Source organism: Pan troglodytes, chromosome 10, assembly GCF_028858775.2.
Source record: "Pan troglodytes isolate AG18354 chromosome 10, NHGRI_mPanTro3-v2.0_pri, whole genome shotgun sequence".
Taxonomy (NCBI): domain Eukaryota; kingdom Metazoa; phylum Chordata; class Mammalia; order Primates; family Hominidae; genus Pan; species Pan troglodytes.
Window position 1 is genome coordinate 56,043,985 of NC_072408.2, and position 24,141 is coordinate 56,068,125.

The 24,141-nt window shown below is 35.2% G+C and overlaps 1 protein-coding gene and 1 non-coding gene across 3 annotated transcripts in view; both read left to right on the top strand.

The window, feature by feature from the left end:
• Positions 1-24,141, top strand: part of SLC2A13 (solute carrier family 2 member 13) — a 337,234-nt gene that overhangs the window by 267,709 nt on the left and 45,384 nt on the right. The gene's annotated exons all lie outside the window — the stretch shown is intronic.
• Positions 7,553-7,686, top strand: LOC112205146 (small nucleolar RNA SNORA22). The gene has a single exon (XR_002938999.3). It is a non-coding gene; the product is annotated as a small nucleolar RNA SNORA22 (small nucleolar RNA).

Consider the following 24,141-nt stretch of genomic DNA (forward strand, 5'->3'; position numbering starts at 1 on the left):
AGGTGAGAGGTTAGAGTTTTTAATGCTGAGTGAGATAAGCTCCAGGCCTTGCCTCTGTAGTTACAAAGCACTATCCAGGTTCTGAAATAGGGACAAGAAAAGTTCTGGCTAGACTGGGCTTGGAAAGCTACCTACTTCTCTGCTGCTCATTTGGGACTACAAATGGAAATAATGGTACACATGAAAAAGCAAAACCAAGAGCCTTTGCTATGAGGGAGTGTGTGTTCTCATTTCACACTGCCTTTGTGAAGTGGGAACCATGAGTTGAGAAACATAAACACTTAAATAAATAAATTGAATGAAAAGTAGGTCCTAAACTGGAGACATCCATAGAGGCATGTTAGGAATCCACATGGAATTATCAGAACCCAGTGTACATGAGATGTCCATGGGAAGCAACTGTTGGTAAATACAGGAGGACAGTCAGAGAGTATCAGGCTGGTGCAAAAGTTAACTGCGGTTTTACCATTACTTTTTGCCATTAAAAGTAATGGTAAAACCACAGTTAACTTTTGCACCAACCTAATAGAAACCACACCAATTATTGGAGGCAAGGAAGCCACCAGGTGTGACAGATGGACAAATGAATACATAAAGAACCTTGCATTGCAAAAAAAAAAAAAAAATTGAAAGAGACTTTAAAAGAAATAAAGGAAATAGTGTATTTTTCAATTATACTGAAAGTTATATACTTATGATTGGTGCAGTATATATGTGTATTTTATCTGACATATATATGTGTTATAATTCAGCAATTTTGCAAAAAAAAAACTTGGGAAGCTGAAATTTTAGAGAAATGACATAGGATGTGGTATGAGAACTTTTAGAAAAAAGCCTTCTAATGAGTTTTTAAAATTTTTCTCCTTTTTATTTTTTTTCAGAAAGAAATTGAGATTACAATTAGTTTTTCAATTTGTTAAATATAGATGTTAAAAGTATAAGAGTAAACTCTTAAAATATGAACTGTTAGAGGGAGAAATAAGAGACTCAAAGTATAGTAAGAGAAGAAGGGGCAAAAAAAAAACCCAGAAAAATTACATCTAAATATAACTGTTTTTACGATAAAAAATAAACCAATTAAACACAATTGTAAAAGACAAAGATCTTCATATTGAATTTTTTAATACAGTTGTATGCTGTTTACAGGAGACAGTCACAGAAAGGTTAGAAATACAGAAATAAGAGGAAAGAAAAAATTAGATAAGTACTAAGTCAAAAAAAAACAAAAAAAAGCAGAGACTATTTAGAAAATTTACAAGCTTGATAGGAGAGTCAAATAGAACCTAAAGTAGAGAATGTCATTCTTTTTAAGAAAACATGGAACACTTCTGAAAATTTACCATGTTCAAGCACAAACAGTAAATTCAGTAAGCTTATATAAATGTATAGATATTTCAGTAAATTATAAGTAAATCCAAATAATCAGTATCATCCAGAACATGTTTTCTAATAAAAATGCAATAAAACTACAAAACAACAGAAAGATATTTATCACCCCTTCTAGTTTAGCTGGGAAACTAAAATAAACAAAACACCCAAAAAGCAACTTCAAATTAATTAATAGGTTTAGAAGAAATCACAATGCAAAACAAGATGTTAAAATTAATAACTCAACAGATCCACAAGAGGTTAGAAGTAGAACATAGAGTAAGCCTGTAGAGTTAGCAGAGGATGGGAAGTGCAAAGCAAAGAAATACTCGGAAGGATCAAAAAATAAAAGTTCTTAAAGAAGACTAATAAAATGTGGAAACCTCTTGCAATACTAATCAAGAAGAGAGAGAAGGCACAAACAATATTTAGAATAAAAAAGATGTATAATAATGGATAGTAACGATTTTTAAATTCATAAGAGAATACTATGAACCGTGTTCTCCAGTGCATTTGAAAACAGATAAATGGACAGTTTTCAAGAAAAAATGTAACTTTCCAGAACCAATTCCGAACCTCTGTGAAGTAAGTGATTTCTATACCCTACTTACAGATGAGAATAGTGTCGCTTAGAAGGTCTGAATGACTTTCTCAAAGTCAAAAGGCCAGTAAGTCCACTTCTTATAGGGGAGCAGCAACTGAGTAGTGGAAAGATACACATTTTAGATTCAGATAGTTTCCAATTTCTAAGTTAAAGGAAGTATGTTATTGACAAATCAGGCATTAGAATTTTTTTTCTGTATTTATCTGTGTCTGTCTATCCGCCTCCCTACCTCCTGACTCTCCATATATACAAAACCCTAAATAATCTATTCTGAAACTTCAAACCTCCTGACTATTTAAAATAGTATTGCTAATGAGGGACACTTTCTTAATGCGCTGATTCAGTATTTGTTTCCTATAATACAGCACTTTAGCTCTGTAATTAGAAACACTAAAATAGCTAGATAGATTCCCTATTTGGCAATTCATTGTTTACCGTATTCATTCAGCAGAGATATTTTTCTCAAAGCTGCACTCTGATGTAACACCCAGCCTGTTTTCCCAGCATTTCACCACTCTCCCACACAGATTCTAGTCAGTTTAAATCCCTTGTCATTACCCTAATATCTATTATAATTTCCTGTCTCTATGTCTTTTCTCACACTGTGCCTTCTGTCTAGAATTTACCCTCCTTGATCTCAGCCTGAAGTCTATTTTATTTTTTTTGCTCAGATTAGATGTCCCTTTTTCCTTGCAGTTTCTGTGATAAGCCCCAGAAAACAATGCTTATTCTATCTCCTGCTGCCATCTAGCACTCCCCTGGATGTAGCATACTATGAGAGACATTTCCTGGCTATAAGATGAATGATAGCTGTAAGTCCTACTGGAACACCTCACAGGGCTGACACTATGTGCCACTTAGCAGTAGCAGTGTGAGGCAACCTGGCCTGGGGATTTCCAGGAGACACGTCCACCTCAGTACAGATGCAACTCTTACAAACCTTTAAACAAAGTTACCCTTACAAGACTAGCTTAACCTCCTTTTATGAATGAAAGACCTGGTAACTGACTCCGATTGAACACAGGTATAAGAAAGGGGAAGAATCCCCCAAGATCTGAGAATAGTCTCCAGATGGAGACCCTCTTGGATGGGTGGTCATCTGACCCCTGATTGAATCTGGCTCATGCCACCCACCTGCTCCCATTATCCAACTTGTAAGAGCGCTGCTAGAATAAACTGCTGATGTTCAATATCAGTCGCTATCTAAGTCTCATCTTTGATGTGAATCAGACCACATTGGAAGAAAAATTGCCACTGGGAAAGCCAGTTAACTAGGACCATTCAAAACCCCTGAATAATGAATGATACTTGTATAGTTTATATGATAATTATATTTTTTATATGATAGCCATCTGTGTTTGAATGTATATTTGCTTCTAGATTATAAATTCTAATTTCTATATTCTGCATTGTTTTTAAACCTTTGGTGTTTTATATACATCAAGTATTCAATCCATACTTATAAAAATATATAAGGGTTTAAAATTATCACAGTTATAAATGAGAGGATATGATGTTCCAGTCACTTCATTTTAGTTACATCTTTTGCATCCATACTTATTTCCAGGAAGGGAAACTTAGGAAAAAATTGAAATAATGCAATTTACATTAACACAAAGATTTTAATGTTTACCTGTAGTAATAAAAACACTAAAAAACAATTTAAAAATAATACTTAACCATGTGCTTTAGTATGTCACTGCAAAAATATTGCTTGGAGCCATACTTTGTGAAAAACACTTCTTAAAAATTATTGGAAGAAGCCAGGTGAGGTGGCACATTCCTGTAGTCCCAGCTACTCGAGAGGTGAAAGCAGGAGGATCACTTGAGCCCAGGAGTTTAAAGCCAGCCTGGGCAACATAGCAGAACTCCATCTATAATAATAATATCATCATCATCCTGGCTAAAGATTATTAGAAGAAATATTCAGCATATTTCCTGAAAATATTCACTGATATGCCAGGGAAGCAGTTCATCTATGGTGATAGCATAAGACCAAATGTATTACAAAACTATATCAAATAGCAAAAACAGAGGGAGTTTTCCTTTGTAACCTCTTTAAAATTTTTGAAAAGAGATATCACTTTTGTATTTAGAAAATGAAATTTATTTTATCATTGACAAACCACATCAGTATCTTAAGGTACTCATGTACAGGATTGATATATTTTTATCAGTTAGTCACATAAGGGATAGAAAAACCTCCAGCTGTGTTCCTAAATTAATAACAATGTAGCTCAAAGTTAATTTTTACCAACATAAATTCTATAGAGAGAAGTATAGTGTCTGATATAGAATATTTTAATCCATTTGACTTTTAAAATTATACTTTTTTATGTTACTGCTTAAATAGAAGTCATTATGGTAGATTATTCTCTTTAGTATCTGTAGCTGCATGTTATGTGTTTGGAAGTTTCATCTACCCATAAATAATTTCAGAGATCACATGCCTCTAGGCTGTTACTTTTTAGGTTCAGAAATTTAGACTCCCTTGGATTTAGTGACTATATTGCAGACTTGGATACTATTTATGTTGCAAAGTCTACAAATCAAAAGACCAAAACACTTCTGAGTAATTTATCTCCCTCGTCCATATTAATTTATCGAATTTCTTACTTGACATTTAATTGTAATAATAAATAAACACTTGTTAACAGTTTTATCCAAGTAGTGATATTCATAGTATATTTAACTACCTTTCATTTTCAGTCAAACTTAATATTTCTAGTCAACCCATGTTCCCTTTACATTTTTAACATTTTTCTTCATATTTCATTTGAAAAGTAGACTGTGAGTTATTTCTCACTAAAGAAGATTAAAGAAGACTAAGATTTTTATTATAAGGATAAAAGCCAAAGCTTGAATTCCATGTGCATGGTGAATGTAAGATAATGGTGGTGAACCTTGGTTCATCAAACATTGGCGCAAGTAAGCATCAGAAGGTGTACAGCAGAGATGAAGTCTGGGGAGCTTGGAATTTATTAAAAAGGGGGCTGAGAAAGTAATGAGAACAAGAGAAAGGAAAATGCGTGGCTGGTGCCAATACAGTAAATATGAGTTTAGATCAGATGGTTAAAGAGCCTTATTTAGATATTTTAATTTGTTTTTTATAGATACATTTTCATAGGTGTGGGAATCATATTGCCAGTGATTTTAGGTGAATGGCTTTATGTGATACCTGGACATGGATAGGATATTGTGTCACATAGTGAGTTAAATATTTTCAATCTGTGAAGAAGAAAATCAGTTGGCTAGCATGATTTTAACACTTGGGCAGGAAACGTTATCTTGGAAATCATCATTCTCAGTAAACTATCGCAAGAAGAAAAAACCAAACACCGCATATTCTCACTCATAGGTGGGAATTGAACAATGAGAACACATGGACATAGGAAGGGGAACATCACACTCTGGGGACTGTTGTGGGGTGGGGGGAGGGGGGAGGGATAGCATTGGGAGATATACCTAATGCTAGATGACGAGTTAGTGCGTGCAGCGCACTAGCATGTCACATGTATACATATGTAACTAACCTGCACATTGTGCACATGTACCCAAAAACTTAAAGTATAATAATAATAAAAAAATTAATAATGTTCTTTTCATTCCATTTTTATTCAACTATCTTCTATTCTTGGCAAGTGTGATCGATTGTATTATTGTTCAAAGTATCTGCTACCACTCCCAAGGGAAGGATTGTATTTCCCTGGCCCATTCAGTCTTAACCACATGAGCTAGTCTGGCCGAGGAAATTAGAGTGGAACCAATCCCTGTCATTTCTGAGCCAAAGCTTTAAGGCATGGAGTTTTAAACAAGGATTTGCCACGTCCTCTTTTCCCTCTTCGGTATAGTTCACCATGTCCTAAAATAGAAGGTGTTCCATTAGATTTGGTCACAGGGTGAAGAAAATGTGGAACAGAAGCATAACTGACCTGAGGTAGACCTGTGATGTGAGCAACGCATTAAGCTTGGGTTGTGTAAATCCCACTGCAATTCGCTCTCTTTTGTTACTCTGACATAATCTATTCTCTTCTGACTGATATAGCAAGATACCCTGGATTCTCCTGTGGAAGGGCACAAAAAAAAATTTTTTTTTTTTTGAGACGGAGTCTTGCTCTGTCGCCCAGGCTGGAGTGTAGTGGCGCAATCTCGGCTCACTGCAAGCTCCGCCTCCCGGGTTCACGCCATTCTCCTGCCTCAGCCTCCCGAGTAGCTGGGACTACAGGCGCCCGCCAACACGCCCGGCTAATTTTTGTATTTAGTAGAGATGGGGTTTCACCGTGTTAGCCAGGATGGTCTCGATCTCCTGACCTCATGATCCGCCCACCTTGGCCTCCGAAAGTGCTGGGATTACAGGCGTGAGCCACTGCGAAAAATTTTTTTTTAAGTTATAAAAGGAACTCTAAAGAAAACCATTGAACAAATAATAGTACAGGGCAGTGAAAGAAAGGGTAAAAAATTATGAAAGGAATTGCCAAATGTCATGAGTTTGGGGAGCAGTGCAGTAGGAAGTAGAGGTTTGGGGAACACTGCAGTAGGAAGTAGAGAGCTGTTAAGGTTTTTAAGTAGGGGCTAATGTGAGTGGCTTTAGGTTCAGGAGGTAAAATTCTGATATAAGAAGGAAGAAGGAATTGTAAAGAATTTTATGAAGAACAAACAAAGGGCAAGGCATTTGGAAATATGGTAATATAAGGGATATAGAAGAATGGTGCTTGCATTTTTACATGTTGCTTTATATATATATATAAACTTTAAAATTTAAGCCAAAGATTATACATGCTGCTAGGTCACAGAAAGAAGAGCAGCATTAGATATCCAAATAATCTCAGGAAGTTTTTTGCTGGACAGCATAAATGAAATAAAATTTGACCATTCAAATCAAAGAACCGCTGCCTCTGTACACATCATTTGGTATCCAGGTCCTTCCTACTCTCTTGGTTTCAGTGCTAGTTTTATAACATAAACAGAATAGTTTTCCACTACATGCGATCTGGGTTTACAACTTGTGTAGTTTGTACAATAGCAATCCATGTTTTAGCATTGGAATATGCATAGACATTCATGAACCAATACCAATCACAATTCCTACAGTTTGAAAACAGTGCCAAAATGGCAACCTGAAAACTGTGATAACACAAAACTCTGTGCTCATAATTTCTAAGAAAAATTCATTATAGTGCCCTTCACTCTGTCTTCACTTGCCCTCTGTTAGGATGAATGCTGTCTTATTTTATCTAGGAAGTTTATTCTTAAATAGTTCCAAGGATTAACCAACTTTATTTTCATTTCAGAGACACATGTTTCCTGGAACCCTCCAAAAATTACATTTTTTTCTTTTTGTTGTCATTTATTTGGTAAATGAGTTATAGGGGAAAGATTGGATTTAGAGCTGTTCTGCATGGACAAACCCATAAATATTAATATTATGTTTAATTATTGGTAGGTTGGATTATATAACAGAATTTAAACTCTGTTCACATTGGTATGGCATTTATACCTGCAAAGATAAAGAGTTTTTTCTGTGGTCATTTTATAGGCTTGAAATTTGACATTGTGCTACATGCTATTAAAAATGTATTATTGCACAGTGAACACCCAAGTGTGCTTTATAGTTCCTTTGGCTTTGACTCTGTGCTAGAGCAATGTCTGTTATTTTTCTCTGCATTGAAAGGAGCATTTATCCTTTTAAATGTATTCAGAAAGCCAGTACATTTAATTGAAAGCATATTAAAAAGACTCAGACATTACTCCCTAAGATTTATAATCTAAGAGGTAGATTGTAACATTTACAAAAGCATACTTCAAAATTATTTTAAAGAAATGAATGTTCCTTTTACAAATAGAGAAAAAAAAGTATTTGCAGTGTATACTGCTTAGCATCAAGGACATTTGAGAGAAAAGGTAAATGAAAAATTTATTGTAGAATGTGTAAATTTGGAGTGAGTTTTAGAAATCAGCCCCGGGCTTTTAGGAACATCAAATAATGGAAGGCTTGATAAATAAAAGTTTGTAGTAAACTATGGGACAGAGCACTTCAGATATAAGATATGGACTGTAAATCTGTAAATATTTAAAGATTACGTATTGCCACCTTAATATATTTTAAAATAATGTCAAAGGTCCTATAACTGTGACTTAGTTTAACTTTCTATGACATAAATGAGAAAAAAAATTCTCCAAACGATAAAAATATTTGTAAACCATGAATTTATTTTGTGACATTTTTAGGCTCGTAAACATATGTCATATATTCCTTATTATTCTTGATGAAAATTTCATTTAAGGCTTAAAAATGAGACTGCAAGTGTGATACATGGATATCCATTTACTAAACAATTTCAACCGTCATAACTTCTGAAGCCTCAGAGATAGGAACCTGTTTGCTTATATAACTATACTGTTTTCCCTTCTGTGGGGTGCAAGCGGTTGTCTGAAAACTATGATTGACAGTGGAAAAACATCTTCGTTCGTTTAACATTGAGTTTTTGGGAAATACTTGATTATGCAGACCTATGTTGTTTTTTAATTAATTGGCTTAGGAAACAGGCAATCGGAATTCTGCTTGGGACAATCAGGGAAGGAAAGGGCCAGATCAGAGTTAAGTCAATATTTTATATTTCAATTTTTATACTTATAACAATATTTTATATGTAGAAACTTTTCTACATCTGTGCTTTCAAACTGTAGTTGTTATTGGTATATGAAACATCTACATTTATTCTGCCTACTTAATTGTTCAACAAACTTTAAGAACTTTCTGTATAACCTAAGATAGGATACCAAACCTTGGTATTTATAAAAACTTGGGGGACATCAGCTAGGACAGTTAGACACACTTGAAACAGAATTTCAAAGGTGATTACAAAGCAGAGATACATGCTGACCTTGGGCTATGTCACATAAGCTACTTATGTAATTAGAACTTATAAACTTACGTAATTAGCTACTTATAAAGTTAGAGTTAAACAAAGAAGGTAATTACTCAGAGCATCATCTTCCCTGCTAGCTCAGATACTATTGTAAGCTCTTCACTGATTGATAAGAGATCCTATCTGATATCTTGGTAGCAGTGGACATTTTTGCAAGTAATTCTCGATTATTATTACTTTGCTTCTTTAAATAGAAATTAAGAAGGTACCGATCAGTATTTGATGTCTTCTCCCCCTCCCCCCAACTCATTTTTTTTTTCCTGTGACTTCACAGAAAAGTTTCAAAAATCAACTCCTCAGTTTTAGGTGTACATGACTGGGGGAATCAGATGATTTTAGGAACTCTGTGGGTATTTAATAGCTTTTTCAGTTAGGCTTAACTGTGAGAAGGGATCACACACCTGGGGATGTCACTTGAGTCAGAGGAGTGGCCCAAGGGGGCTCTCTGGCAGTGTAAGAATGCAGGAGGTAAATTAGGAAACATCTGTAGAAGTTAAAGAGCTGGAAAGTGTTACCATAAAGAGATACTACTTGAAAGGACAAAGCAGAGGAGAAACTGACAAAATAGAATGAAGAAAAACAGGGCAGACCTAGACAAGTTCAAGGAATGTGTATCCTGGAAGCCAGTTCAGGAAGCAAGAACACATAGCCTCCTCTGTAGTGAGTATTCTCATTTGTGGATCTCTCTTTGCTGGTCAAGGAACCGTCTTTGAAGTAAGCAGAATTGCCCCGGGTATACTGACAAAGTCCTGATAAGGTTTATAGCTTTGAGTTTTTCTCATAGATTTAGTGTTTGGCATCTACATACGTTGGCTATAGATATTTTAAAATATATATAAAGTATGTAAAAACTAAGATGACTACTAACTGAAATAGTAGTTACATTTTATGATCTACTGTGTACAGCTAACTTTTTCGTGAATATAGATGAAGGATTCTGTATCTCTGTTTCACTAACCCCCTTAGCTGTCATCAGTTGCCTTTCTCAGCTGGCCTCTATAAAAGTTTGGTGTTTTGTGATGCAAAAGTTTCATTTCAGGCAAGAAAATCTCTCTGCACTAAATAAGGAGTTGATACAATGTAAGTTACTAAGAGCCTAAATCTGTGGAGCAGATGACCCACAACTAGAAGCCAGCACACCCCATTCTAAATGGAAACAGTAATGGAACTGATCATTCTGTGGATTTGCCTGTGACTTGTAACAGCAGTGTAACCTTGTCTAATGACCTCCTGCATCCCACCCTAGCACACCACATGGACCACCCTAAAATGAGCAACCCGGAATTGGTTATGAGCTACTTTGAGTCTTTCAAAAGAGACTTTTTAATGAATTTGTTGAGTACTCCTGTGAGAGATGTTCAAAGAAATTAGTACACTTTTTCCCAATACTATTCACTCTTATCTTCCAACTTAAAAAGTTGAATGAGATGTTCTCTGTGTTTTTGCTGTTATGAAAAGAGAAGGATACAGTCACTCACCACCTACCTATTTTTTTTCCCCTCAAGGCATTTGTGGTTCTTGGTATCCTGAAAGTGGGAATGACCCAACCCACAATGGGACAACACATTTGCCCAAGATAAAAGGAAATGATAAAGCATACCCAGTGTATAGGATGTAAAAAAGCTAAAAATATCTGCTCTTCTAGGCATTTTTATTAGTCTTTCAAACTCTTAAAATCTTTCAAATGTTTAGAATTCTTCTGAATTCAGTAAAGCATTGCTTTTCACCAGCTTATCACCAAGAACTAAGGATGAAGGCAAATGGTGAGAGGTTCTTGCAGCATAACCAAAGGAGACCCATGAAAGGACAGGCTTATTTGTTTGTTTTTCATCCTAGTGTTTTATTTTTAAAAATTAAGTGAATTTTCCTTTATACCCTAAAATACAGCCATGTCCAGCTTACTAATATAATTCTTGTATTACTTACCCTTGATTTTTCTTTTTTTTTATTATACTTTAAGTTCTAGGGTACATGTGCACAACGTGCAGGTTTGTTACATATGTATACATGTGCCATGTTGGTGTGCTGCACCCATTAACTCGTCATTTACATTAGGTATATCTCCTAATGCTATCCCTCCCCCCTCCCCCCACCCCACAACAGGCCCCGGGGTGTGATGTTCCCCTTCCTGTGTCCACGTGTTCTCATTGTTCAATTCCCACCTATGAGTGAGAACAGGCTACTTATACTTGATTTTTCTAGGCAACCCAACCTACGGCCTTTCATCTCATCTCATCCTTCACCCCATCAGTGAGAAAAGGAAATTTTTGTTTGTAGAAGAAATGTGCTGTTTTATTCTGTAGCACATCAGTACCTGTGCTAATTTGAGAAACATAACTAGTGTAGATCCAACCCAGAAACAAACCCCAAGTTCACAAAACTTAAAAAGGAATAGGCAAATTCTAGTTGAAACTGTTTCAGACCTCAGCTCACTATCAGCCCAGAACATATTATGTGCCTCATCAATTTAAATGTTACCGTTAGGATTTGGTGGACACTGTAAGTCTAGAGAATAGCTAATTGAATAAGACTTGAACATCTAATTGAATTTCTTGAACAAAATGTATATTCAGAACAGAAAATATTTCAGAAATCTATGACTTCATAATGTCACTGGCTCTGAAACATTAACACACTACTTTTCCAGTTTTATTTGGCTATATTTATTTGACAATTGGATCTCTTTCATAGAATGTTGTACTGTGCTATAACTTAACAACTAAAACAACATTTATTTGTTTTTTCCAGACTGGGAATGTCGGAATTATGTCATTGTAGCTAGCATATATCAAGATACTTTTCAGCTATTGCTTCAAATGCTCTATTTTTCCCTACATGCCCTTTAGTAGAACTGCTTTCCAGTGCTTTTTCTATAACCAATAATTATTGCATTATGGTTATTTTTATCCCCGTTTGCCTCTTACTGTCCCCCAAACTAGAAACTTCTCAAGGGCAAAGTTGGGATAATGTTGTTCTCTCTGCCAGATGTTATGCCTGGACACATAGAAATCTCTCAGTGCATGTGAATGTTAGTGAAAGGATAGTAATAGGTGAAAAGAAAGAATGCTCCAGCCTACGAGTCCTGTAGCTGTTTTGACAAAGAACCTGTTCGGTTTATTCTTCCAAATGATTTTATATCATGTGGAGAAGGCCAGTCTGTTTGAAAAACTTGTAGTAGAAATGACAATAGTTAACAATAAAGGCCAGACCATCACCATATCCAGTACAGCTCACAGTATTCTCTGCTTTATTCTGTTTTCTCTTTTTCTATTTTTGATTCATATTTGGGCATATGGGATTCAGGAAGTTTCTTTCAGAAAGTAAAATCAATGGGAAGCTTAGCTCTGGTATAACATAGAGAATACTTGCTGGAATCCAACGACTTTGATTTGTGTCTGGACTCAGTAACTGACCAGAAGATGGCCTTGGGTCATTTATTTTACTTCTCTAATCCTTAGTTTGCTGATCTTTAAAACAGAAGAAAGTGATAACACTAGATCTTGCTTACCATCTAAGATCACTGAGAAAGTCAAATGAAAAAAAAAGTGTAAGAAGAATTCATGAACTTGATTTAATTTTTTAAAGACCAACTTAAAAATCTCAGCTTCACAATCTATCATATCTTTCTGCCTTATCTAAGAGGATAAAGCGATTGATAATGCATATTGTGACATATGCATAATTGTGATAATGCATATTGTGACATATGCATAATTGTGATAATGCATATTGTGACATATGCATAATTGGCAAATGTGAAATTTAAAATTTCTTTCTTACTAGTGTTGAGCTAGGCCTTGAAGGATAGGCAGAGTTTGTATATGCAGGGATAGCAGACGTAATTGTATGAGATAACCAAATTTAGTAACTGACAGCAATTTATGTTTTTCCTCTCTTTAAAATGTGCTTTTCCATTCTTAAGTATGTATTTTACCATAAAAGAGGAGTTCCTTTTTTTCTACCAAAGCATTCTTCAGTTTGTAAGAACTTTTATCTATTAATTTTTGTTAAATTGTATACAATTATAACAGTGTTTAGCATTATCAGAATTTTGATTTTAGTGAGCCAGTGTGTTACTTGATACAATAAAGATCAGCTAAAGCCTTCTTGTGTTGTTCTTAAAGGAATAGATGTTTTCTCTTTACTCTCTATTTGGAAAAAGTTTAGGCTAGTTTTTAAAAACAGTACAAAGAGGAAATTATAAGTACATAATTCATTAAGTGTCTCTCATAAGCTTATTCCTCCTAAGCTATTACACTTGCTGTCTACATCTGTAGCTCATTTCCTAGGGAGGTAAAGCAATGACATTAAAACTCCAGCAGTACAATCTACATCAGAATGGTTGATTAATGTTTTGAAGTATTATCTCCAGACCTCACATTTTAAATTAATTTAATTCTTAATTATCACAAAGAAAGAAAAGAGTATGGGCAAAAGTGAAGAGAATATTCAGACCAGTTTTCCTCCTCTTGAAAGATATGATTATAGCTTTACAGAATTTGGCAATACAATATAGATGAAGTAATATAGGAAATCACTCATACTGGAAATTGTCCAAGATTGAAACTTTCGAAATGTGGAGTTATCCAAGATGTGACTGTGTAGGCTTCAGACAGTTTCCAGGAATGACATTCTTCAGCGTAAAATGGAAATTCCAATTTTAAAATGCCTGTGTAGGGGTTCTGTTCAGTTAATATTCCCAATTACATCTTTTTAATTGCTATTTTAAATTTTAAATCAAACGGAACTCACATTGAGATTGTAGATGGTAGTGGCTGCAGCAGTGTTTCAAGTCTCCCTGAAGCTTCTTCATCCCCCACTACTCCAATAAAAACAGACAGTTGGCAAGGAATGGGCCTTATTTGAATCTTGATTCAAATGAACTGAAAAAAATCACTTAAAGACAACCAGGAAGGTGTGAACAGTGATTGGCTGTTTGATGTTCTTAAGAAATTATTGTTAATTTTTCAGGTGCAGTAATCATATTGTTATATATTTTTTAAGTCCTTGCAGAGATACATACTGAAATAGTAACGGATGAAATATTGTATCTGAAATTTGCTTCAGAGTAACCCAGGAGAGGTGGATTAAGTGAGAATTTAGATGAAATGTCATTGGCAATGTGTTTATAGTTGTTGAAAGTTTGTTATGGGTACATCCGGTTAATTATACTATTCTCTCTACTTTTGAATATATTTGAAAATATTTGTAATAAAGTAAAATTTTGATGTATGTCAAAATAAATGCTGACCTAGATCAAAGACAAAAGTATTTTTAAGATAGCTAAGAAACAAACAGAATAGATAAAATGGAATGCAAAAAAAATCTAATTAATCCAATAAAAGAAGTTTTAAAGGGAGGGCAAAAGTAATACTATAGGCTGAGCACAGTGGGTCACCCTGTAATCCCAGCACATTGGGAGGCTGAGGTAGGTGGATCACTTGAGGCCAGGAGTTTGAGACCAGCCTGGCCAACATGGTGAAACCCCATCTCTACTAAAAAAAAAAAAAAAAAAAAAAATTAGCTGGGCATGATGTCAGGCACCTGTAATCCCTGCTACTTGGGAGGCTAAGGCAGGAGAATCACTTGAACCCAGGAGGCAGAGGTTGCAGGGAGATCACACCATTACACTCCAGCCTGGGTGACAGAGTGAGACTCTATCTCAAAAAAAAAAAAAAGTTAATACTACAAACTAAATGTTTGTCCCCCCACCCCCTAAAGTCATATGTTGAAATTAGAACCTGCCAGTTGCAATGACTCACGCCCATAATCCCAGCAGTTTGGGAGGCTGAGGCAGGTGGATCACTTGAGGCCAGGATTCGAGACCAGCATGGCCAACATGGTGAAACCTCATCTCTACTAAAAATATACAAATCAGCCGGGCATAGCCGTGGGCGCCTGTAATCCTAGCTACTCAGGAGGCTGAGGCAGGAGAATCGCTTGAATCTCAGAGCCGGAGGTTGCAGTGAGCTAAGATTGCGCCAGTGCACTCCAGCCTGAGCAACAGAGCAAGCGTCTATCTCACAAAAAGAGAGAAAGGGAGAAAGAAAGAAAGAAAGAAAGAAAGAAAGAAAGAAAGAAAGAAAGAAAGAAAGAAAGAAAGAAAGAAAGAGAAGAAAGAAAAGGAAGGAAGGCAGGCAGGCAGGAAGGAAGGAAGGAAGGAATGAAGGAAGGAAGGAAGAGAGAGAAAGAAAGAAAAGAAAAGAAAAAAGAAATTAGTCCCAATGTGAGGATATTTAGAGGTGGGGCCTTTGGGAGGTGATTAGGTCATGAGGGTGGAGTCATCATAAATGGGATAAGTGCCTTTATAAAGGGGCCCCAGATAGATTCCCTCTTCCATTCTACCATGTGAGGGCACAGATAAAAGATGGCTATGAACCAGGGAGCAGACCCTCACCAGACACCAAATCTTCTTGTGCCTAGATCTTGGACTTCCCAGCCTCCAAAACCCTGAGAAATAAATTTCTTTGTGTAAGAGCCATCCAGTCTGTGGTATTCTGTTATAGCAGCTTAAACAGACGAAGACAAGCAACAAAGGTGTTTCTTTTATGAGATAACCATAAAAGAAACAAATTAGAGATTTAAACCAACTCTATTGGTAAACTATGTTAAAATAAATTGTTTAGAAACTCCAATAAAAGACAGAAACTCCAGTAAAAGACAGAGTTGTCCAATTAGACATGAAAACAGATGCAACTGTCTGCTGTCTAGAAAAATGGGGATGGAAACAGACATACTGTACTAACACTAATCATATAAAGCTAGAGTGCTTTTGTTAATATTTGACAAAGACTCCAGATTAAGGAATATTATCAGAGATTAAGAAGGATGGTTTATAATAAAGTGGCCAATTCATCAAGACATAAAATTCTTAAATGTATATTCCTCTAATAATAGAGCTTCTTAGAAATCAGTAAAAACAATTTTCACAAAAATTACTAAATATTTGAATATTAAACAATACATTTCTGAATAACCCATGCTGTAAAAAAGGACATCACAAGGTAATTAGAAAATATTTTGAAGTCAATGAAAATGAAATTACAACATATCAAGAACATCAGGGGACAGCTAAAGCAATACTTAACAGCAAACTTATACTTTAAAATAAGTATATTAGAAAATTTTGAAAGGTTTAAAATCAATTACTTAAGCTTACAATTATGAAGCTAAAAAATGAAGAGCAAGTAAAACCCAAAGTAATTAGAAGGAAAGATATAATGGTAGTAGGAAACAATAAAATAGAAAATGTAAAAGCAATAGATGAAGTAAATGAAATCAAAAGGTGATTTCTTGAAGAGATCAATAAAAAGTAGATTAAGTCATAGCTGGACTCGTTTAGGGAGAAAAGGAGACCCAACTTTCTATTATTATAATTAAAAGAGAGCACTTCTAATAAATGGAGAAAATTCCTGGTGACACATATTTCCAAAAGAAATAGGAAAACTAAATCATCTATTTAAAAAATCAAATTTGTATTAAAAACTCCCCACAAAGAAAACTGCATTGGTGAATTAAACCAGATATTTAAAGAAGAAATAATGCCAATCCTATATAAACTCTTTCAGAAAAGGGCAGAGTGGGGGAAATTTCCCAACTCATTTTATAAGGTTGGTTTTATCTTCATTACCAAATCTATCCAGAAACTGCAAGAAAGAAAAGCTATAGATGAACATCGCAGTATCTCCCTTGTATACAGACAGAAAAATTCTCAAATTGAATCCAGCAATATAAAGGAATTCATGGTTGATTTAACATCTGTATTCAATGGATATAATTCATTATATTGAGAAGAAAAGAGAAAAATCATATGATCATCTTAATACATACAGAAAATAAATTGATTAAATTCCTAATCCATTCATGATAAAAACTCTCAGAAGGCTGGTAATGGAAGGAAACTTCCTCGACCTGATACACAACATCTCTTAAAAACTTACAGCTTACATTATACTTAATAGCAAAATATTATTTTCCCTCTAAAATTGAAAACTAGGTGAGAATGTCTACTCTTAACACTACCACATGACATTTTCCTGGAGATCCTAGCCAGTGTAATAAGGCAAGAAAAGGTATACAGTTTGGAAAGGAAGATATACTCTATTTTCAGATGGCATTATTTTTATAAAATGCTATGAAAATAAATAAATGAATGTAACAAAGTCTCAAAAAAGGTCATTGTAGAAAAATAGATTTTATCTCTATTACTAACAATTGGCAAATGAAATATTTTAAAGGCTAATTATATCACCAAAACATGAAATTCTTAAAGATAAATTTAGCAAGAAATAGCAGGATCACTACACTGAACACTATAAAATATTACTGAGTGAAACTAAAGAAGATCTAACTAAGTAGATCACACTCATGGATAAGAAGACTTAATATGGTTAAGATGTCGGTTCCCCACTTTTACTGTTGGTGGGACTGTAAACTAGTCCAACCATTGTGGAAGTCAGTGTGGCAATTCCTCAGGGATCTAGAACTAGAAATACCATTTGACCCAGCCAAATCATGCTGCTATAAGACACATTCACACGTATGTTTATTGCGGCACTATTCACAATAGCAAAGACTTGAAACCAACCCAAATGTCCAACAATAATAGACTGGATTAAGAAAATGTGGCATATATACACCATGGAATACTATGCAGCCATAAAAAATGATGAGTTCATGTCCTTTGTAGGGACATGGATGAAGCTGGAAACCATCATTCTCAGCAAACTATCACAAGGACAAAAAAACCAAACACCACATGTTCTCACTCATAGGTGGGAACTGAACAATGAGAACACATGGACACACGAAGGGGAACATCACACACCAGAGACTGTTGTGGGGTGGGGGGAGGGGGGAAGGATAGCATTAGGAGATATACCTGATGCTAAATGACGAGTTAATGGGTGCAGCACACCAACAGGGCACATGTATACATATGTAACAAACCTGCACGTTGTGCACATGTACCCTAAAACTTAAAAGTATAATAATAATTTTAAAAAAAGATGTCAGTTCCTTTTAAGTTGATCTCTAGATCAACTCAACTAATTCTAATCATAATCCCTATAAACAGTTCTATAAAAAATGACAAGCTGGTTCTGAAATTTATATAGAAATGCAAAAGAACTGGAATGGCCAAAACATTCCTGAAAAAGAAAGACATGCCCTATCTGATTTCAAGACTTACTATAAAGTTACAGTAATCCAGACAATGTGATGTTGGTAAAATAGACATAAACATCAAGGGAACAGAATAAAGTCCAGAAATAGATCCATATATGCATGGCCAATTGATTTTCAATAAAAAAAAACAAATTAATCCAATGGGGAAAGAATAGTCTTTTCAACAAATGGTCCTAATACAGTTGGCTCTCTACCTTGCGGGTGAAGGTGGAGGGAATGGACCTCAACTCTTACACCCTAAACACAAAAAAGCTCAATATACATCATAGACCTAATGGTAAAAGCTAAAATCATAAAACATTTATAAGGAAACATAGGAGGAAATCTTTGCGACATCAGGGTAAGCAAGTAGATAGGACACAAAAAGCACACACAACAAAAGAAACAATTGATATATTGGAGTTCATTAAAATTAAAATTGTCTACTCTTTGAAAGACATTGTTAAGAGAATACAAAGCCCAAGCCACAGACCGGAAGTATTATTTACAATAAGTATATCTAACAAAGGAATTATGAATAAAGAATTCTTACAACTTAAAATAAATAAAGCAACCTTTCAAAAGACGCCAAAAGATTTGAACAGACAAGTCACAAAAGACTATAAAAAGATGGCAAATAAGTACGTAGATATAATGTTCAACATTATTAATCATTAGAGAAATGCAAAAAAATTATAGTGACATGCTACAGCACACCAACTAGAATAGCTAAAATGAAAAAGTCAAAATATCAAGTGTTGGTGAGGTTGTGAAGCATTATGTTAATGGGAATGTAAATCGGTACAAACACTTCCGAAATCAGTTTGGAGGTTTCTTCTGAAGTTAATCACATCTTTTCCATACTACCCAGTAATTCAATTATGACACATTTAGTCAAATGAAATAAAATGTGTCCAACAAATGTTTGTACACAGTCGTTTATAGCAGCCTTATTCATAATGGACAAAATTGGAAATTACGTAGATGTTACTTCAACAGGTGAGTGGATAAACAAATTATGATACACCCATATAATTAAATACTACCCAGATAGATGGAAGGAATTACTGATATGTCCAGTAACCTGGTACAATTTCAGAAACATTGTGTTGGGCAAAAAAGCCAGATACAAAACAATATAAACTGTACAAGTATTTATATAAAATTCTAGAAAAGCAAACCCAATCTCTATTGACCAGAAATAGCTCAGTTATTGACTGGAGTTGGGCATGAAGGAAATTTTTGGTGTTATGGAAATGTTTACTCTCTTGTCTGTGGTAGTGGTTACAGGGATTTATGCATTGTCAAAACTCTTTGACTTACACGTAAAATTGGTACACTTTATATTTTGTATATTATACATGAATAGATGATTAAAGTACTGGATTTCTTGGCTTCCAAGAATTATAGCATACAAAATTATATCTTCCTAGCTATTTTGAAAGGGCAGACTAATTCTACTTTAAGCAAACAGCATTTGATGACACTTTTCATCACAGACAAGATTCTCCTGGTATGATTATTAAAAGTTGGCTTAGGCAACTTTTATAGCTAGACTCACCTAGGGGGAGAAGACCCAACTCTCCATTATTATAATTATTATAATTAAAAGAGTGCACTTAGAAGAAATGGACAAAATTTCTGATAACACAAATTTCCAAAACACAAAAAGAAATAGAAAAACTAAATCATGTATCCATTTTAATCACCAAATTTATTTGCTTGTAACTTACCTGCAGGTTTAACAGTACCTTTGAAAGCAAATGAGTAGCCTAGCTGATATTTATCAAGTCTTATAGCCACCCTTTACTTGTTTTTCAATTAATGTTTTTATTTTGAAATAACTATATATTTACATGCAGTTTTAAGAAATAATGTAGAGATCCCATGTACTCTACCCAGTTCCCCTGAATAACAACTTGCATAATTATGGTATAGTTTCACCCAGGAGATTGACATTGTTTCAATCCACTGATTGTGTTCAGACTTTCCGTTTTACTTATGCATGTGTGTGTATTTTATACAGTGTTATCATATGTAGGCTTGTGTGTCCACCAGTACAGTCAAGATATAGTTCTGTTACCACAGGGATCCCTAGTGGTGGTCTTTTGTAAGCACACTCCACTCCCCACATCCTACGTGGCCCTGTCCTTAACTCCTCATGACCACTAGGTTGGCGCAAAAGTTATCGAGGTTTTTGCAATTACTTTCAGTGGCAAAAACTGTAATTACTTTTGCACCAACCTAATGTGTTTTTTTCATTTCTGGAACGTTGTCATCTCAAGAACGTTTAATAAATAGGATCGTACAGACTGTAATCTTTGGGGACTGGCTTTTTTCTCAGCATAATTCTCTGGAGATTCATGTTGTGTCAGTAGATCACACCTTCTTATTGCTGAGTAGTATTGTATAGTATGAATATATCAGTTTTCTTGACAATTAACCCTCTTAAAGACATATGGGTTGTTTCCAATTTTAACTCCTACAAATTTATTTTCGACTGTCTTGATTTCATTATTCCATAACAAAACATAGCAACCCATGTTTCCCACAGTATAATTTAAGCATTTTGAAGAATTCTCAAATAATAAGATATTAACTTTCTGTATACTGTCTAAAATATCTTAAGATCTTTTCCTGAGTCTCTTTAAGGAAGTTTGCTTGAAGAAGTTGTATTCCAAGCACAGTGGAACTTCCTTTATGGAGCACCTTGGATTAGATTTTATCACAACTGAGAACATGACTTTTTGTGGACTTCTTGTGATTTTCAGATAATGATAAATGCAATCAGATAGAAGCCTGTGTGACTTCTAATTGGATCCCGGGGAAAATATATATCCTGTAGCATTTAGGAGAAAAAGTGCCTTGTTCAGGGGACAGAATGTCATTTTCTTCTGTGAGTGAAAAAGGGTGATTGATTCATTATGCACCTAGGGTCAGTTAGATATTCCTGTTAAGAATATCTTACAATTTGTTGGGCAAAGGTTTTGGTTCTGACATGTCCTTCATTCCCTTCAAAATGCATTTAGAATTTTTGTTCTGATCTTTCAGCATTAGAGGTTCCAGGCAAGATAAAGACAGTCAACTCTGAAATATAAACTTGTCATCGATTTTTTTCTTAATTTTTAGTTTGTGAAATCGTGTTATCGGAAGCTCTTGTGAAACTTGCATATATTTGTATACAAATTGATTTTGTGATTTTAAATAATCAGTTCTGTTGCAGCTACAATTGCTGTCACTGTAAGCTTTTTCTGGTAGCAATCAATATCAGAAAGAAGTTTGTTAAATTGCAGGGAATCTGCTATTGCTAAGGAAAGTGTTTAATGAATAGACCAGCCATTAATTGTCTCTTGCTGTTAGATTCAATTACCTGTGAAACTAAGCAAATCCTGCCCACAGCTTTCTGATCTCTTCCTGTGTTTCCAAAATGTCCCTTCAGCAAACACAGTAGAGAAAAAAACGGGCAACTCCCTTTCTAGATTATTTATTTAAAACCTCAACTCTGACTTGCCCACTCAGATCTGGTTTCGTTGATACCTAAGTTACTGAGGAAGTGCCCCTCCTCCAACTCCCTTCACTTACCTTTGCCATTTTAATTAGCAGATTATTTAAGCGGAATGGATTTTTGTTTTTAAGGAGCGCTGTCAGCAGTATTTACAACTTCTCCAAACCTTTTAAAAAATACTGTAGCATGTTTTAAATATAATAGATCAGTTTTTAAATACACTGTTTCAGGCCTATGGGAATAAAGTCTCTGAGGAAAAAAAAAAAAAACCAACAGAGGCATTAACCTAAGAGACAGAGTATAATGGAGGCTGGAAAGATTTGTCATTTATCCTGTCTGTGCTCCTTCACGATGTACCCAGATTCCCACTTCCTTACACCACTTCTACCTCTTACGCCTGCTCCAGCCACCCCAGGATTATTACAGATGCCTCCTAACTGGTGTCCCAACATCAGCCCCAACCCCTGCCTCTCCCTGCAAAGCAGAGCAGCCACACTGACCCTTTTCAAATGAGGCCAGATCACACCACTTTCTGTTCAACACTCTGCCGTGGCTTCTCACATCATTTAGAATAAAAACCACGCCCTGCAGAGTCCTACACATTCTGGCCACGTCCAACACACAACTCTCTGGCCTGGCCTGGCCTGCCCTTGCTGTCTTCCTGGCTCCCTCCATTGTCGTCACTGATGACCCTCACTGTTCTTGCCTGCCCAGCAGGCTTCTCTCTCCAGCAGGCTTCTCCCTCCAGCAGGCTTCTCCCTCCAGCAGGCTTCTCTCTCCAGCAGGCTTCTCTCTCCAGCAGTCTTCTCCCTCAGACTGTGGCACTTTCCAAGCAAGTGCCAAAGTCTTCAGGTATCTGCAGAATGTTTTCTTTCTCTGCCCAGCATAGTGCCTTCCCTGAGAGCCCTGTCAAAACAGTAGAACTACCCACCCTGATGTCCTAGCCCTACTTACCCTGCTTCTCTTTAGGGTATATAATTCTCCATCTATATTTAACATGTAAATATAAATGTATCTGTATGCTTATCCATTTATTTTCTAGAATGTAAGCTCCATTCTAGACATTTCTCTACATTTCTAGAATGTCTGTCCTCTGAGAGGACAGATGTTCTGTTTAGTGTTGCTACACAGCAGACTAGAACAGTGTGTGGGAGCCTAGAAGTCACTTAGCAAATTCTTATTGAATAAATAAATTAACCAATCTGTGTCCCCTTTCCTTTATGCCATATTAATATAAAAGTTACAGAATAAGCTACAAGCTAAGAAATCAGGGAATACCAAAGCTATTTAATAAGCATGAGTACAGTAAATAAATTGGTTTTGACAGGTTATTATTATTAATCTAGCAGTTTCTGGTAATGAATGTTAAACTCTTACCATTATGATTGTGAAGTTGTCAGTTTCTCTTTGAAATTAATCAGTGTTGCTTCACATAGCTCGAAGTATATTATCAGGTGTTTATAAGATTAGAACTATTTCTCTTATGGAATGAACATTTTATTATAATGACATTTATCCTTGATAACTACTTTTGCCTTAAAATGTGTTGTATTTCTACTACTTTTCTTTTTGTTGATATTTTCCTGTTACACCTCTTTTTCTTCACAAATATTTCAACTGTCTGTATTTGTATATGTGGGTTTGTCTCCTAAATAAGATATTTAGTGTTTTTTTCCCCACCACTCTAACCAACTGCCTTTTCATCAAGTCACGTGTGTTTACATTTACACACATGCACACCAGTTTTTGTTCATTATTTCTTGTCAAATTTTTTTTAATGAATTCAGACATTTCTTCTTCCTGTACTGTATCTTTTCTTTGGATGCTTTGAGCCCTTTTGTTTTTTTAATTCTGTAGTTTCATACTGATGTATCTTGATAGAGGTGTAATTTTATTTATCTTGGGAAGGGATCGTTGTCCTTCCTAAATATGAAGATTCTTGTTTTCCATCAGTTATGAAAAATTCTCAGCCATTATATTTTCAGATATTACTTACCAAATTATCTCTCTTCTGTCCTTTTGGAATTCTGGTGAGATGCATGCTGGCCATCACATTCTGCTTTCCCTGTCTCATAAGCTCTTTCACACATTTCATTTCTTAGTGCCATATTCTGAGGAATTTATTCAGATCATTCATCCAGTTCACAGCTTTTCTTCACATATATCCAGTTTGCTGGTTAGCATATCTGTTGAAGGATTCTTTTTTCTGACTCTATATATATATATGTGTGTGTATGTGTGTGTATGTATATATGTATTTTTTCAAGAAGTTACATTTTATATCTTTTTAAATCTGAAGGTTTTTACAGTAGCTATTTTTTAATTTTTTACATATCTTCTTTAAATAATTATACTCATGCTTATTTTTGCTCCTAAGTGATAGTTTTATGGTCTAAAGTTTAATGTGCCTGTGGCTCTGCTGTTTATTGTTGTTATCCACTGCTGTCATCTACTGGCTACTGATCACAGTAGATTGTTTCCTCATGCATTTTGTATAATTGTCATATAAGTCTATTTTCATCAAGGTTTTATCTGTGGCAATCCTGTGCAGCCTCTGTTGAGAGCTTGTC